This window comes from Pseudophryne corroboree, chromosome 9, assembly GCF_028390025.1.
Source record: "Pseudophryne corroboree isolate aPseCor3 chromosome 9, aPseCor3.hap2, whole genome shotgun sequence".
In the NCBI taxonomy this organism is placed as follows: Eukaryota; Metazoa; Chordata; class Amphibia; order Anura; family Myobatrachidae; genus Pseudophryne; species Pseudophryne corroboree.
The window spans coordinates 384,670,686-384,687,596 of record NC_086452.1 but is presented as its reverse complement, the minus strand read 5'-3'; the positions used below and the strand labels follow the sequence as shown (position 1 = coordinate 384,687,596).

At 47.9% G+C, this 16,911-nt stretch overlaps 1 protein-coding gene across 2 annotated transcripts in view; it reads left to right on the top strand.

Annotated features, from left to right (window-relative positions):
• TKT (transketolase) overlaps window positions 1-16,911 on the top strand; it is a 58,020-nt gene that overhangs the window by 32,597 nt on the left and 8,512 nt on the right. The window lies entirely within an intron of this gene.

Here is a 16,911-nt window from a genome sequence, read left to right as displayed (position 1 = left end):
CGCAGGAGACTGGGCACAAAAAGTAAAAGCTTTAGACTAGCTGGTGTGCACTGGCTCCTCCCCCTATGACCCTCCTCCAAGCCTCAGTTAGATTTTTGTGCCCGAACGAGAAGGGTGCAAGCTAGGTGGCTCTCCTGAGCTGCTTAGAAGTAAAAGTTTAAATAGGTTTTTTATTTTCAGTGAGTCCTGCTGGCAACAGGCTCACTGCATCGTGGGACTAAGGGGAGAAGAAGCGAACTCACCTGACTGCAGAGTGGATTGGGCTTCTTGGCTACTGGACATTAGCTCCAGAGGGACGATCACAGGTTCAGCCTGGATGGGTCCCGGAGCCGCGCCGCCGGCCCCCTTACAGAGCCAGAAGAGCGAAGAGGTCCGGAGAAAGCGGCGGCAGAAGACGTTCCTGTCTTCAAATAAGGTAGCGCACAGCACTGCAGCTGTGCGCCATTGCTCTCAGCACACTTCACACTCCGGTCACTGAGGGTGCAGGGCGCTGGGGGGGAGCGCCCTGAGACGCAATAAAAATGATATAAAAACCTTATATGGCTAAATAAAATGCATCACATATAGCTCCTGGGCTATATGGATGCATTTATCCCCTGCCAGTTTCCTGAAAAAAGCGGGAGAAAAGGCCGCCGTGAAGGGGGCGGAGCCTTTCTCCTCAGCACACAAGCGCCATTTTCTTTCACAGCTCCGCTGGAAGGACGGCTCCCTGACTCTCCCCTGCAGTCCTGCACTACAGAAACAGGGTAAAACAGAGAGGGGGGCACTATTGGCAGCTAATATATATAAATACAGCAGCTATAACAGGGAGTAACACTTATATAAGGTTATCCCTGTATATATATAGCGCTCTGGTGTGTGCTGGCAAACTCTCCCTCTGTCTCCCCAAAGGGCTAGTGGGGTCCTGTCCTCTATCAGAGCAGTCCCTGTGTGTGTGCTGGGTGTCGGTACGATTGTGTCGACATGTATGAGGAGGAAAATGATGTGGAAGCAGAGCAATTGCCTGTGTTAGTGATGTCACCCCCTAGGGAGTTGACACCTGACTGGATGGTAGTAATTAAAGAATTACGTGACAATGTCAGCACTTTGCAAAAAAACTGTTGACGACATGAGACAGCCGACAAATCAATTAGTGCCTGTTCAGGCATCTCAGACACCGTCAGGGGCGCTAAAACGCCCGTTACCTCAGATGGTCGACACAGACCCTGACACGGATACTGAATCCAGTGTCGACGGTGACGAGACAAACGTAATGTCCAGTAGGGCCACACGTTACATGATCACGGCAATGAAGGAGGCATTGCACATTTCTGACACTACAAGTACCACAAAAAAGGGTATTATGTGGGGTGTGAAAAAACTACCAGTGGTTTTTCCTGAGTCAGATGAATTAAATGAGGTGTGTGATAAAGCGTGGGTTTCCCCCGATAAAAAACTGCTGATTTCTAATAAATTATTGGCACTATACCCTTTCCCGCCAGAGGTTAGGGCACGTTGGGAAACACCCCCTAGGGTAGATAAGGCGCTCACACGCTTATCAAAACAAGTGGCGTTACCGTCTCCTGATACGGCCGCTCTCAAGGAACCAGCTGATAGAAGGCTGGAAAATATCTTAAAAGGTATATACACACATACCGGTGTTATACTGCGACCAGCGATCGCCTCAGCCTGGATGTGCAGCGCTGGAGTGGCTTGGTCGGATTCCCTGACTGAAAATATTGATACCCTGGATAGGGACAGTATATTGTTAACTATAGAGCATTTAAAAGATGCATTACTATATATGCGAGATGCACAGAGGGATATTTGCACCCTGGCATCTAGAGTAAGTGCGATGTCCATTTCTGCCAGAAGAACGTTATGGACGCGACAGTGGTCAGGTGATGCGGATTCCACGGTGGGGGGCCGTCTCAAGAATTTCAGCGCGCAGTGGGCTCACTCGCAAGTGGACCCCTGGATCCTGCAGGTAGTATCACAGGGGTACAAATTGGAATTCGAGACATCTCCCCCTCGCCGGTTCCTGAAGTCTGCTCTACCAACGTCTCCCTCCGACAGGGAGGCGGTATTGGAAGCTATTCACAAGCTGTATTCCCAGCAGGTGATAATCAAGGTACCCCTCCTACAACAGGGAAAGGGGTATTATTCCACGCTGTTTGTGGTACCGAAGCCGGACGGCTCGGTGAGACCAATTTTAAATCTAAAATCTTTGAACACTTACATAAAAAGGTTCAAATTCAAGATGGAGTCACTCAGAGCAGTGATAGCGAACCTGGAAGAAGGGGACTATATGGTATCTCTAGACATCAAGGATGCTTATCTCCATGTCCCAATCTACCCTTCTCACCAAGGGTACCTCAGGTTTGTGATACAAAACTGTCATTATCAGTTTCAGACGCTGCCGTTTGGATTGTCCACGGCACCACGGGTCTTTACCAAGGTAATGGCCGAAATGATGATTCTTCTTCGAAGAAAAGGCGTATTAATTATCCCTTACTTGGACGATCTCCTGATAAGGGCAAGGTCCAGGGAACAGTTAGAGGTCGGAGTAGCACTATCTCAGGTAGTGCTACGTCAGCACGGGTGGATTCTAAATATCCCAAAATCACAGCTGATTCCAACAACACGTCTACTGTTCCTAGGGATGATTCTGGACACAGTCCAGAAAAAGGTGTTTCTCCCGGAGGAGAAGGCCAGGGAGTTATCCGAGCTAGTCAGGAACCTCCTAAAACCAGGACAAGTGTCAGTGCATCAGTGCACGAGAGTCCTGGGAAAAATGGTGGCTTCTTACGAAGCGATTCCATTCGGAAGATTCCATGCAAGAACTTTTCAGTGGGATCTGCTGGACAAATGGTCCGGATCGCATCTTCAGATGCATCAGCAGATAACCCTATCTCCAAGGACAAGGGTATCTCTCCTGTGGTGGTTACAGAAGGCTCATCTTCTAGAGGGCCGCAGATTCGGCATTCAGGATTGGATGCTGGTAACCACGGATGCCAGCCTGAGAGGCTGGGGAGCAGTCACACAGGGAAGAAATTTCCAGGGCTTGTGGTCAAGCATGGAAACGTCTCTTCACATAAATATCCTAGAGCTAAGGGCCATTTACAATGCCCTAAGTCAAGCAAGGCCTCTGCTTCAGGGTCAACCGGTATTGATCCAGTCGGACAACATCACGGCTGTCGCCCACGTAAACAGACAGGGCGGCACAAGAAGCAGGAGGGCAATGGCAGAAGCTGCAAGGATTCTCCGCTGGGCGGAAAATCATGTGATAGCACTGTCAGCAGTGTTCATTCCGGGAGTGGACAACTGGGAAGCAGACTTCCTCAGCAGACACGACCTCCACCCGGGGGAGTGGGGACTTCATCCAGAAGTCTTCCAAGTGATTGTAAACCGTTGGGAAAAACCAAAGGTGGACATGATGGCGTCCCGTCTCAACAAGAAACTGGACAGATATTGCGCCAGGTCAAGGGACCCTCAGGCAATAGCGGTGGACGCTCTGGTAACTCCGTGGATGTTCCAGTCGGTATATGTGTTCCCTCCTCTTCCTCTCATACCAAAAGTACTGAGAATCATAAGAAGGAGAGGAGTAAGAACGATACTCGTGGCTCCGGATTGGCCAAGAAGAACTTGGTACCCGGAGCTGCAAGAGATGCTCACGGAGGACCCGTGGCCTCTACCTCTAAGGAAGGACCTGCTCCAGCAGGGACCTTGTCTGTTCCAAGACTTACCGCGGCTGCGTTTGACGGCATGGCGGTTGAACGCCGGATCCTGAAGGAAAAAGGCATTCCAGATGAAGTCATCCCTACCCTGATCAAGGCCAGGAAGGATGTAACTGCAAAACATTATCATCGCATTTGGCGAAAATATGTTGCGTGGTGTGAGGCCAAGAAGGCCCCTACAGAGGAATTTCAACTGGGTCGTTTCCTACATTTCCTGCAAGCAGGATTGTCTATGGGCCTAAAATTAGGATCCATTAAGGTTCAAATTTCGGCCCTGTCGATCTTCTTCCAGAAAGAACTGGCTTCAGTGCCTGAAGTTCAGACGTTTGTCAAAGGGGTACTGCATATACAGCCTCCTTTTGTGCCTCCCAGTGGCACCTTGGGATCTCAATGTAGTTTTAGGGTTCCTAAAATCACATTGGTTTGAACCACTTGCCACAGTGGATTTGAAATATCTCACATGGAAAGTGGTAATGCTGTTAGCCCTGGCTTCAGCCAGGCGCGTATCAGAATTAGCGGCTTTATCCTATAAAAGCCCTTACCTGATATTTCATTCGAATAGGGCGGAATTGAGGACTCGTCCTCAATTTCTCCCTAAGGTGGTTTCAGCGTTTCACATGAATCAACCTATTGTGGTACCTGTGGCTACTAGGGACTTGGAGGACTCCAAGTTGCTGGACGTAGTCAGGGCCCTGAAAATATATGTTTCCAGGACGGCTGGAGTCAGAAAATCTGACTCGCTGTTTATACTGTATGCACCCAACAAGCTGGGTGCTCCTGCTTCTAAGCAGACGATTGCTCGTTGGATTTGTAGTACAATTCAACTTGCACATTCTGTGGCAGGCCTGCCACAGCCAAAATCTGTAAAAGCCCATTCCACACGGAAGGTGGGCTCATCTTGGGCGGCTGCCCGAGGGGTCTCGGCTTTACAACTTTGCCGAGCAGCTACTTGGTCAGGGGCAAACACGTTTGCTAAATTCTACAAATTTGATACCCTGGCTGAGGAGGACCTGGAGTTCTCTCACTCGGTGCTGCAGAGTCATCCGCACTCTCCCGCCCGTTTGGGAGCTTTGGTATAATCCCCATGGTCCTTACGGAGTTCCCAGCATCCACTAGGACGTCAGAGAAAATAAGAATTTACTTACCGATAATTCTATTTCTCATAGTCCGTAGTGGATGCTGGGCGCCCATCCCAAGTGCGGATTGTCTGCAATACTTGTATATAGTTATTGTTACAAACAAATCGGGTTGTTTATTGTTGGAAGCCATCTTTTCAGAGGCTCCTACGGTTATCATACTGTTAACTGGGTTCAGATCACGAGTTGTACGGTGTGATTGGTGTGGCTGATATGAGTCTTACCCGGGATTCAAGATCCTTCCTTATTATGTACGCTCGTCCGGGCACAGTATCTTAACTGAGGCTTGGAGGAGGGTCATAGGGGGAGGAGCCAGTGCACACCAGCTAGTCTAAAGCTTTTACTTTTTGTGCCCAGTCTCCTGCGGAGCCGCTATTCCCCATGGTCCTTACGGAGTTCCCAGCATCCACTACGGACTATGAGAAATAGAATTATCGGTAAGTAAATTCTTATTTTTCCTCCTTGTAGCCACAGTAAACAATTACAGAATCCCAAAATTATGGTTTAAAAATTCATGGACAGTAATAATTACATGTTAGTCTTCTAGTAATAAAAACTGGGCTTGTCCTGGAAAATAATATTTGTCATTAAATAGCACACGTGCTGTAATTAATCAGCTGTCAGTTCATATGTCACACTTTGATTGTGCAATTCAGAATAATGTAAGCTAATATATTTATATACATTGGTGTTTCTATAATGGGTGCAATGTGTGCGGTGCACATGGGCCCCTGGGTACAGGGGAACGTGTGAACCTGGTCCCCCTGCAGCCGCAGCAAAAATCACAGCCAAAATGGCAGCTGCGCATACGCTGTAGTGAAATTAGTTTCCTGGAACATGAAGGTGACCAATTTTCTCTGGTGACCTGCGCATGCACAGTAGAATCTGGCACAATGCCAGAGACTATTGCACCACGGAGAGGAGAGGTCCCACCCGGAGTCTGCAGAGGGGCCCACTCCTCTTTTAAAAGGCTATATATATTTGTTGATCCTAAGGAGTGCTCATTTAAATTAAGCGATTTAGTGTCCTTGGATTAATTCTAACCACTTTGCAACTTTAAAAAAGGTCATCGGTGTTGTATTGAATTCCAAGATGTGATTCCAGGATGACCCTTATGCCAGAGTACACCCAACATAAACAACCAAAAATATGACATCACCAATTAGGGAGAGGCTTATAGGCGGAAACAAGGTTTTCAACAGATTTAAAGTAATCAGACACTTATATATGGGATTATATAGACAAATGTACCATTCTGCTTTGTGTCCACTCCTTTTTACCATATTTCTTTCATATTCTTTATGCCACCTCTTTAAACCCTAATTTTCTTTCTTTTAGTTTTCTTGTCTTTCTTTACTTCACGCTTCCAAATACAAGAAGACTGGTGTCTCCAGGTAGATCTGCATGTCTTCCATAAGCTTCTGACATGACATGTTGCTCTTGTCTGTCTGCCTTTGGATTCTGCAGAGAAAACTAGCACGTTGGTCTGGATTGAAGTTTGGCGTTAGAACCTCAGCAGGGCACATTTGTCTAAAACAGTGATAGCCAACCCTGGTCCTCGAGAGCTACCAACAGTTCACGTTTTCCAGCTCACCTGGCAGGTGCACATGTGCAGTTATTACTAACTGTCACATTTTAAAAGATCCACAGGTGGACCCTGTGAGGAGACATGGAAAACGTGCACTGTTGGTAGCTCTTGAGGACCAGGGTTGGCTACCCCTGGTCTAAGCGCTTTCTTCTGCTCGTGTTCCAGATGCAGCAAAACGATTAGCCGGACATTTCATCTTTAAGTATATAAAGTTTGCCAGACACACAGTGATAGCACCAGCAATACTGGGACGTGTTCCGGCAACACAGAATAATTAGCATGGCTGAGAATGATCTGATCTAAATCAGTTGGATCCTTTGTTATACTTTACTAACAATGGGACTAATTCACAGTTGATCGCAGCAGCAAATTTGTTAGCAGTTGGGCAAAACCATGTGCACTGCAGGGGGGGGGCAGATATAACATGTGCAGAGAGAGTTATGGTGTGTACACACGGTGAGATATTTTCTTTCGATTTTGTTTATATAGTCAAAATCGCAAGAAAAGTTAGTGCAAATCGCAAGGTGTTATGCCACTTGCGATCCCGATGCGCGGTCCCGCCAGGTCGGTATCGCAAGAAAAGATAGACTGTGCAGGCAAGTCAATCCTTGCTAGATCGGTGTACTATCTAGTTCATCTCACGTGCCAATGACATCTCACATAAGCCAAAATCTTACATAAGCCAAAATCGTAAGCACACATAGTCCATATCAGTGGTGCTTGGCTTCGGGGAGTTCAGGGAAAATCGCAAAGTGAAAATCGGGCATAGCAAGGATCTCACCGTGTGTACACACCCTTAGATTTGGGTGGGGTTAGTTCAAACTGAAATCTAAAGTGCAGTGTAAAAATAAAGCAGCCAGTATTTACCCTGCACAGAAACAAAATAACCCACCCAAATCTAACTCTCTCTGCAAATGTTATATCTGCCACGCCTGCAGTGCCAGGGCCGTCTTTTCATATGGGCTCAATGGGCACTTGCTCAAGGGCCCCAGGAGTGTATGATAGCTGAGGGTCCCCTCTTTCCAGGGGTACCAGATTTTTGAAAATCGGCCCTGGAGAACCAGAGATATCTGACTGTAAAGCAGTGGTCCCCATCTAAGCCTGTTAATTGCTCTTCCTAGACAGATATCTCAAGTTCTGTCTGACTAGGGGTCTATTCATGAAGCAGTGAAAAATGTGGAGAAGTGAGCCAGTGGAGAAGTTGCCCATGGCAACCAATCAGTATTGACGTAACATTTATAATTTGCATACAATACAGTTGTACGGAGCAGCTGATTGGTTGCCATGAGCAACTTCTCCACAGGATTACTTCTCCACTCTTTTCACTGCTTCATGAATAGACCATTTAGAGTTTTTCTCTACTATGCCCAGAACCAGAGATATCAGCCTTCCAGCAGCTGGTCCCTGCTCCAGCTCCAGACGTCTGGTATGCAGTTTTATATTTTCGGCAGTGGATTGCTCTGGCTCCTGAACTCTGATCTCCAAGTCCCCAGTACCTCCTGAAAGGTGGGGTTCTTTAGTTTTTTATCCCATTGAAAGCTAAGAAATCTATTTCTAAGAACTGGAGATATCTGCAGTCAAGCAGGCTGTCCTCCCACCAGAAAATAATGAATATTAAGCCCACTTCACTATCCACCCATCCCTACGTATTAAACACCCCCCACCGCCCTGGAAGTCTTGTACTGGGGCCCCTTCATTCAGCCCAGTGCCCTCTTCTTTTTTTATTTAATCTGTTTTTATTAAAGCTGTAGATATATCAATAGTACAACATTTTTTGACAATAATATCCAGAAATAAAAACAACATAAAACATCTCTGGTCTTATATTCTTATTAACTTCGTTTTAAGCATGTAGGGCAACATAGAAAAAGTTGTCTGTTCAACTATCAAAGATATATCTATGAATATAGACATCATAAAGAATTAGCTAAGAAAAATGTAGAAAAAGATAGAGAATAGAAAAGGAAAAAGTGTGAGAAATAGAAAGAGGAAAAGAGTCCTAAAGGAGTAAGATGGGATGGGTTACGTATCTGGAGGTGTATGAGGGGTTGAGGAATTTTCAGGATGAATACTGGGAAGACAACTAAGTTACTACACAGGACCGATATATCGGAGACTCCATAAAGTCATACCAGGGGAACCAAATAGCGGTAAAGTCAGTGGTTCTTCCCATCGAGAAGGAGACAAGGTCTTCCATGTCTAAGAAGTGGGTGATCTTATTAAACCATTGTTTGATCGAGGGCGGGGAGGTGGACCTCCAAAGAGCCGGTATCACGGCCCTTGCAGCATTGCTGAGGTGCCTCAAAAGTGAACCTTTATAAGAATGCACACTTGCTGAGGTAAGATTAAAAAGCCAGAACTCCGGCCCTCTGGGTACCGCATCCCCCACTATCAACTCAGAGCATTTAAAAACGTCATTCCAGAAAGGGATTATTAGAGGGCAGTCCCACCAAATGTGTAAAAAGCTCCCTGAGGCCCCCTTGCATCTCCAGCAGAGATTCGAAAGGGTAGGAAACATTTTATTAAGGACACGAGGAGTCCTGTACCATCTATATATGAGCTTATATAGTGTTTCCTTCGTTGAGAGACATAGAGAGCTTGCCTGGGCGTTACGAAATATAGTGTCCCAATTGGCCTGTATAGCTAACCCAGGTATATCTTTCTCCCAGGAAGTCATGAAGGCAGGGGGCTGAGAAAATAGATCCTCCACAATAAGTGTGTTAATTTGGGAGATGGTATGTGCAGGAGAACTAGTGGAAACGCATAATTTTTCGAAATTAGTGAGATCTCTAGTGATGTCAGAGAGATTCTTAGAGTAAGTTAGGAAATGATGGACCTGAATGAACTTCCAATAATCAATGCTTGATATATTCCAATGAGATTGAATATCTGAAAATGACCGCACCCTACCTGAACTCACCAGCTGACCGACCCTAAAAAGCCCAGCTTCGGCCCATGGAGCGAAAGCCAAACCATGGAGTCCTGGAACAAATTCGGGGTTGTAAAGAAAAGAGGTTAGGGGCGACCACTTAGAGGAGATATGGCTCCTCGACCTGAGCTTGTTCCATAATTTAAGCGTAGGGGAGACCGTGGGGTGGGTGACCTTCGGGAGGGTGGGTAACCATGGAGCGATTTCTATATGATGTGGGAGACAACCCTCCTCCAAAAGCACCCACTGTTTACAATCTTTGGCCCTTGTCCATTCTAAAACTCTATTTAACTGTACAGCATGGTAGTAGCTGGGAATATGTGGGAGCTGTTGTCCCCCTTGGTGTTTTCTCCGGAATAGAATGTCATGTTTAAATCTGGGTGTTTTACCGCCCCAGACAAACGTTCGAATGAGATTCTGAACGTCCCTGAACCATAAAGGAGGGATGTGTATGGGGAGGGTTTGGAGAAAAAATAAGATCCTGGGGAGAGCGTTCATTTTGACTATATTAATCCTGCCAAACCAGGATATACGCAATTTCTTCCACCTCTGGAAGTCTATACAAAGCTTTTTCAGTAAGGGGCTAAAATTTAAGGAAAATATTTTAGATAAATCGTTAGATAGCATAACCCCTAAATATTTAACTTTATGGGCATGCCAGGTAAAAGGGAAGGAACCCTTCAGACCCGCTATTACATCAGGGGAAGTAGTTAGATTCATTGCGATAGATTTGGAATAGTTTATCTTAAAATTAGAAAGGGCTCCAAACTTATCAAATTCTTGCATCAGATTTGGGAGAGAAGTAACCGGGTTTGAAATCAGAGCCAACAAATCGTCGGCATAAAGAGCCACTTTGTATTCACTTCCTCTCATTAACAAACCGGAGATATTTTGGTTAGCCCTAATGCTTCTCGCCAGAGCTTCCATACATAATACAAAAAGTAGTGGGGATAATGGACATCCCTGTCGTGTGCCATTGGAAATGGTAAAGGGGTCTGATAAGGAACCATTAATCTTAATTTTAGCGGACGGGGTAGAGTAGAGAGATAAAATTCTATGGAGACAGGCGTTGCCCAGCCCCAGGTGTCTTAGGACGCCGGACAGGAAGTCCCAGTCTACCCTATCAAACGCCTTTTCGGCATCAGTTGACAATATAATCGAGGGGGGTGTTGCCTGGTTGGCATAGTGAATCATATTAAGCACCTTGGAAGTATTATCCCTGGCTTCTCGACCAAGGACAAAACCCGCCTGGTCTCCATGAATCAAATCTGGCAGCAGCAATTTAAGGCGGTTTGCAATCAGCTTTGCAAAGAGTTTTATATCTATATTTAACAACGAGATCGGCCGGTAACTGGAACAGAGGCTGGGGTCTTTACCCTCCTTAGGTAAGACTGTAACATGTGCCTCTAGGGATTGAGAAGAGAACTGTGATTTTTCGGAAATAGTGTTAAATGCTCTTGTAAGAAGAGGGGTTAATTTCTCCTTAAAGGCTTTATAGTAGGCAATGGTATATCCGTCGGGGCCCGGACTTTTGCCATTGGGGGAGGATTCAATAACTTTCAAAACCTCCTCCGGGGAGAAGGGGGCATCCAAACCCTCTGCATCTAATCTGGACAAACTAGGGAAAGCTATGAGCTTTAAGTAGTCTGCTATGGCCGTTTGGTGTATCATCCTATCCGCCCTCCCCAACGGTCCAGAAAGGTTGTACAAGGCTGAATAATAGGCCCGAAAGGCTCTAGCTATGTGAGGTGTCTCGTGGTGGGGTTTCCCCCGACCATCTTTGATGCAATGGATAAAGGTAATAGCTCGTTGTTCACGAAGAGCCCTGGCTAATAATTTCCCCGGTTTATTGCCCCATTGATAGTACCTGCTCCGACACTTCCGATAGGAGAACTTGACTCTATCAGAGAGCAGTCTATTCAGGTCTGCCCTAGCCGCCTCGAGATCTGTATAATGTTGTGGAGTGTGGGATTTCTTATGTAGAAGTTCTAAGGATTTTATCTTAAGTAACAAGTCATCCCTGAGCTGTTCCCTCTGTTTTTTGCGAAGAGAGCCTATCTGAATGCAGACCCCCCTTAAGACACATTTGTGTGCCTCCCATACCGAAAGTTTAGATATATCATCTAAGTCATTGGTGTTAATATAGGAGTCAATGGCTGATTCTATTTGAGAGCGACACACCACATCTTGTAAAAGTGTGTCGTTGAAGCGCCACGACCATTGGCGCTTTGGGCTTGAGGGGAGGCGTATCGTGAGATTAACAGGGGCATGATCGGACCATACAATTTGTCCTATGGAAGTGTCAGACATTAAGTGCAGGTGTCGGTGGCTTAAAAACAAGTAATCAATTCTAGAATATGTCTGATGGGGATGAGAAAAGAAAGAATAGTCTACCTCCGAGGGGTGTGTCAGTCTCCACGTGTCGATCAGCTGGTGGTCAAGCAGAGCGCGCCTCACCCTTCTATACTCCTTCTCTGGCTTAAGAGAAACCCTTTTAGAGGTGTCATGGAGAGGGTCAAGGGTCCAGTTCAGGTCGCCCCCCATCACCACCACCCCCTCCAAAAGAGGCTCGGCGAGTTCCAAAACCGAGGTCAGGAAGGCAGGCTGCTTTGTATTGGGAGCATAGACAGTCAAAAAAGAAAAACGTTGATTATGGATATCACATTTAATCAGCAACCCCCTGCCTTCAACTAATCTATGAGATGAGACATTTTGGACAGGTAGGTGACGGGCAAATAGAATAGCCACACCCAATGTCCTACCAGAAGGGTTATTGGTCATAAAGACATGAGGGTAATAATGGCACTTAAGTGACGGTACATGGCCAATCTTGAAATGAGTTTCCTGAATAAAGGCAACGTCTACATTCTCATCCCTGAGCCATTTGAGGAGTTTAGACCTTTTCTCAGGGATATTTAAGCCCTTCACATTAAGGGAAGTAATATGCAAATCACCCTGACCCATTATAGCTTAAGCCCAGCAGAGTTATATTAGACATCCCAACCGTAGTAGAAGAAAGAAAAGAAAATAGGACGGCAGAGGTAAGAAAGAAAGTCAAACAGTGACCAAGAAAAAGAAGAAGAAAGGAGAGCGTAGTGTGGGGATCCACACCACAAATTGCCATAATAACATACATAACTAACCGCAGTGTTAGAAAAAGGGCCGCTGCAATAGGGACAGGAGCGGAATCCTGCCAGCTCCCAACCCGAAGAAACAGGGGATGCAGCATAATGGGGGTCCTACGGGGGGCCACGGACAGCGACCTCCCGCGGTTCGAAAGGCTATTCTATGTGGAGAGAATTACCAAGGAATGAAGAAGGCATTAACATCTCTAGCAAAAGTATGGCCTAAATATAATTGAAATTTGAAACACATCCTAACGAAAACATTTTGCTTATTTTAGAGAAAAGAAAAAAAAACAAAAAAACAAAAACAAAACCATTACAGAACCGATTGTAAATATCAATGACGCATTGCAGCACAGAGGAGAAAAAGAAACCAAATTATGCAACTGCAATAACAAAAACAATGACATCACCATAGAGCAAGGTGTTAAAGTCATGGAGGCTCAGCAGATTGTGCGCTGGTAGGGTGGGTTCCCCGCGGCCGCGGGGATCGCACCTGTTGCCACACGTCATTCGGAGGGGTCACGGCTGGTATTTCAGGTTGGTAGTGAAAAGAGTCCCAGTCAGGAAGCAATACCGGCTGAAGACCTAAAGTCGTAAGGAAGGCTGGTAACTCCGAAGGTCTGGATAGGATAACTGCTCTGCCATTGTGGGAAACCTGAAGGGAGAAAGGGAAGCCCCATCTGTATTTCAGCTCTTGTTTCCGTAGGGAATCGGTGAGAGGTCGTAGGGCACGGCGTTGTTGCAGTGTTGACCATGCGAGATCCGGAAATAGCTGAATCTTTTCCCCTTGGAAGTCGATGTCGTTCAGCTGACGGGCCCTTCTCATTATCTCCTCCTTTTGGGCATAATAGTGGAGCCTGCAAATCACATCCCGCGGCCTGTCTGACGATATACCACGAGGACGGAGGGCTCGGTGTGCTCTATCAAACGTGATTGCCTCGTTCGGGTCTAGTTCAATAAGCTTTCCAAATATTGTAGTAAGGGCAGTCGTTAAGTCAGCCTGCTGGACACTTTCGGGGAGGCCTCTGACCCTAATATTATTCCGCCTCCCGCGGTTATCCATATCCTCAATACGTGCCCTGAGAAAGGCAATGTCACCCCTCTGATGAGTAAGCACCTCTTGAATTTTAGTTAGAGTGTCTACGCTAGACGTCTCATGGCGTTCCAATATATCAACACGAGCCGCTACTTGAGATATATCCTGTTGGAGTGCTGCCACCTCCTGTTTAATAGTAGAACGCAAGCGAGTCTCCAATGCAGAGAAATCTTGTTTGGTGGGAAGCGTTTTGACGTGAGATAGAATTTCACTGATTTCTGCAGACGAAGAGGAGGCCAACGGGGAATGCGTGTCTTTGGAGACCGACATGCCGCTTTCCGGAGTTTGAGGAGTCGGGGAATCCGGTGCCACTGAGATGAAGGTAGGGCCTGAGGTCGGAGTAGTTAAGAACTGACGCAGGTCCGACGAATGACGTGTCGCGGATTTTGGAGTCTCGTCTGGCTTAGTTTTGGCCTTTTTCTTCCTCGTGCCTCTCACCATGAGATCGGTCTGTAAGGAAGGTGTTGCAGTATTACACTTTCACATAGCCCTGGCAATATAAGAATGCGCGGGTCGTCGCCATGCCGTAGCCCCCCACGTGGCTTTAAGGCGACATCAAGCAAGCAGACACATCTTCCAGAGAGTAGCTAGGGGTCTTCCCATAGTTACATGTGAATCCGTGGTCAGAGTCAGAGATCCACCAAGATGGCCGCCGGGCTCCACGCGGCTCCGTCCGGACACCGCGGGTCCCGACACCTCCGAGAAGAGGAAGCAAACGGGGCGGCAGGGGATGTCGTCCCGTCGCGGTCAGCAGCAGCACAGGCACCAGGAGGCGGTGGCGAGACCAGCGGCGCAGTTCCGAAGCCCCGGGCACCTCCGTCAGCCTAGGTAACTTGAGGCCCAGGCTTTGGGGATTCCTGTAGGCCACAATCCGCGGGAGCTTTAAGCACCGCTCCCCGATTCCGCAGCACTAACGGACACCCCAGAGGGACATAGGGAGACAAGGGAGCCAGCAGGAACAGGAAGAGAGTGTTGAGAGGGGATAAATAAGGGATTTAGGAATCCCAGCTACAGGAGCCTCCTCAGAATGTATCCCCTTCCCTGCTTTATTATTCTGCAGGAGTTCACTTTTCAATGGGGGCCGCTCTCATCCGCCGGCTCCCGCTACTGAACGGCACTTGCAGGGCCGAGTACTGCGGGCCGGAAGGCAGTGCACCAAGTCAGCCAGCCACCGCCGCGTGTCCGCGAGCCTTACCTCGCACCGCCGGGTCTCCGTCCACTACGCGACCCCCCGTCAGGCTGCAGAGGGCAGGTGAGATGCCGGGCGCTCCGTCCTGCACAGCCGCCGCTCCGTCTCTACGCGGCAGGGAAGCACCACTCCGGAAGCCGTCTCAGGGGGCGACGGAGGATGACGGGGATCGGCCCGGTCCGGGGAGATGAGCAGCTGCGACAGCCGCTGAGAGCCAAGGCGGGAGGCAGCGAGGACTACACCCGCCGTAGTAGGTGTAGCAGGGTTCGGGCCGGGTATCGGAAGGGATCAGGAGGGCCTGCGGTATCCCGCGGCCCGTCGGCTGGGCAGACCAAAAACTCCAGGTCCCGGTCCGTGCACGGGGAGCAGGCCACAACCCGCAGAGAGGCCTAGAGCCTCTCCAGGCTCCGCGAGCACTGTCCCCTGATAAGTGAGGCAAAGGGGGAATAAAACACAGGGATTTGGAGCGTGCCTGGGGGGAGTATGAGTGGTTATATCCACTGGTAAATAGGAGCCCAAGGAGAACACGTCCGCTCTGAATGGCTTCTAGGCCACGCCCCCCCAGTGCCCTCTTCTACTGTTTAGTGTTCTCCCTCTGCCGCCCCATATGTGCAGTAAAGGACTAAATAGCAGAAATTACTGCTCTAATTCCTATATGCTGAGTGGAAGATAGAACACCCCCTACCGCCCGCGGGACATCAAAGCTGCTGCTGTTAGCACCCCCCACCCCTACTCCCAAAGGATGGGTAGGGGCCCCAGTGCATTGCTGTGCCCAGGGGCCTTCACTGCTGTTAAGACGGCCCTGTGCAGTTCACATGGTTTTGCTCAACTGCTAACAAATTTGCTGTTGCGATCAACTCTGAATTACCCCCTATGTGCATGATACAGATTGCAACGGTAACAACTGAACTCAGTCATATGTAAGGACACAGGTGCATTCAGGGACGGGACACAATTATTCTGCAGATTATAGCCAAGTTGTGCCTTTCATGTTTGTCACAGACGTATTGTGCTATAAGTATATTAGTGCATTATACAATATAAAAGGCAAATCCCAGCATGCCCTGCCATAGTATTGCTATTAAGGCATGCTAAAACTGAGGCAGGGCATGCTGGGATGTGTAGTTTCAGAGCAGCGGGAGGGCCCGCAGGTTGAAGACCCATGATCTAGAGCAGTGGTTCCTCGGGACCCCACATGGTTCACGTTTTCTATGTCACCCAGCAGCTGCACTGTGTATCACCAACTGTCACATTTTAAAAATCTACAGGTGACCTGCAAAACATGGACCGTGTGGGGTCCTGAGGACCGAGTTTGAGAACCTGTGATCTAGAGAACCTGTATAATTCATAAATGTCCTGATGTAAAGGGATGGTATGGTAAGCCTATGCATATGCTCCCCTTGCATAGCATTTTTAAATCCTTGGTGTTTACTTTGCATCAATTTCAGTGTGACTGTGGCCAGCGGCATTCCCAAGTATTAACACTCAGTAGTGCACTCTTATGCAGGAAGGGCCTGAGAACACATCATGGCTGCCTTGTTACAATTGACAGAACAAGGCAAAAATATTTTAACAGCTGTTACTGCTTAACACCCCTGTGTTGTGTGCAACCCATTAAACTGCAACATGTTTCTTTTTCAGTCATATATTTTAACAACCATTTTTTTTTCTTTTTTAAATTATATTTTCTTAACATCATCAACCTGTAGTGACTATGGGGTATATTCAATTGAAGTTGGATCCGTTCCGATATTCATTTGTTGGAATGGATCCGACCTGGCCTATTCAATGGACATCTCAATTCGACTTTTACAAAAGTCGAATTGAGATGTGGGGGAGATGGGGGAGAGCCGTGGGCAGACAGGGGAGAGCAGCACTACAGCAGCTGCTCTCCCCCGTCTGCCCGCGGCTGTCCCCCGTCCCTCCTGTCTCACAGACGCAGCTCCGTCCCCCGTCACAGCCGCCGCTCCGTCCCACTCCCCGTCTCCCCCTCTCTCACAGCCGCCGTTCAAGTCAGCGTCCAACCCGGCTCCAGCAAGCGAGGTCTCGCTTGCTAGAGCCGGGTGGACGCTGCTGTGAGTGGCGGCGGTCCTCCAGCGCTGCTCACCCCGTCCCCGCCTCGGCTCTCC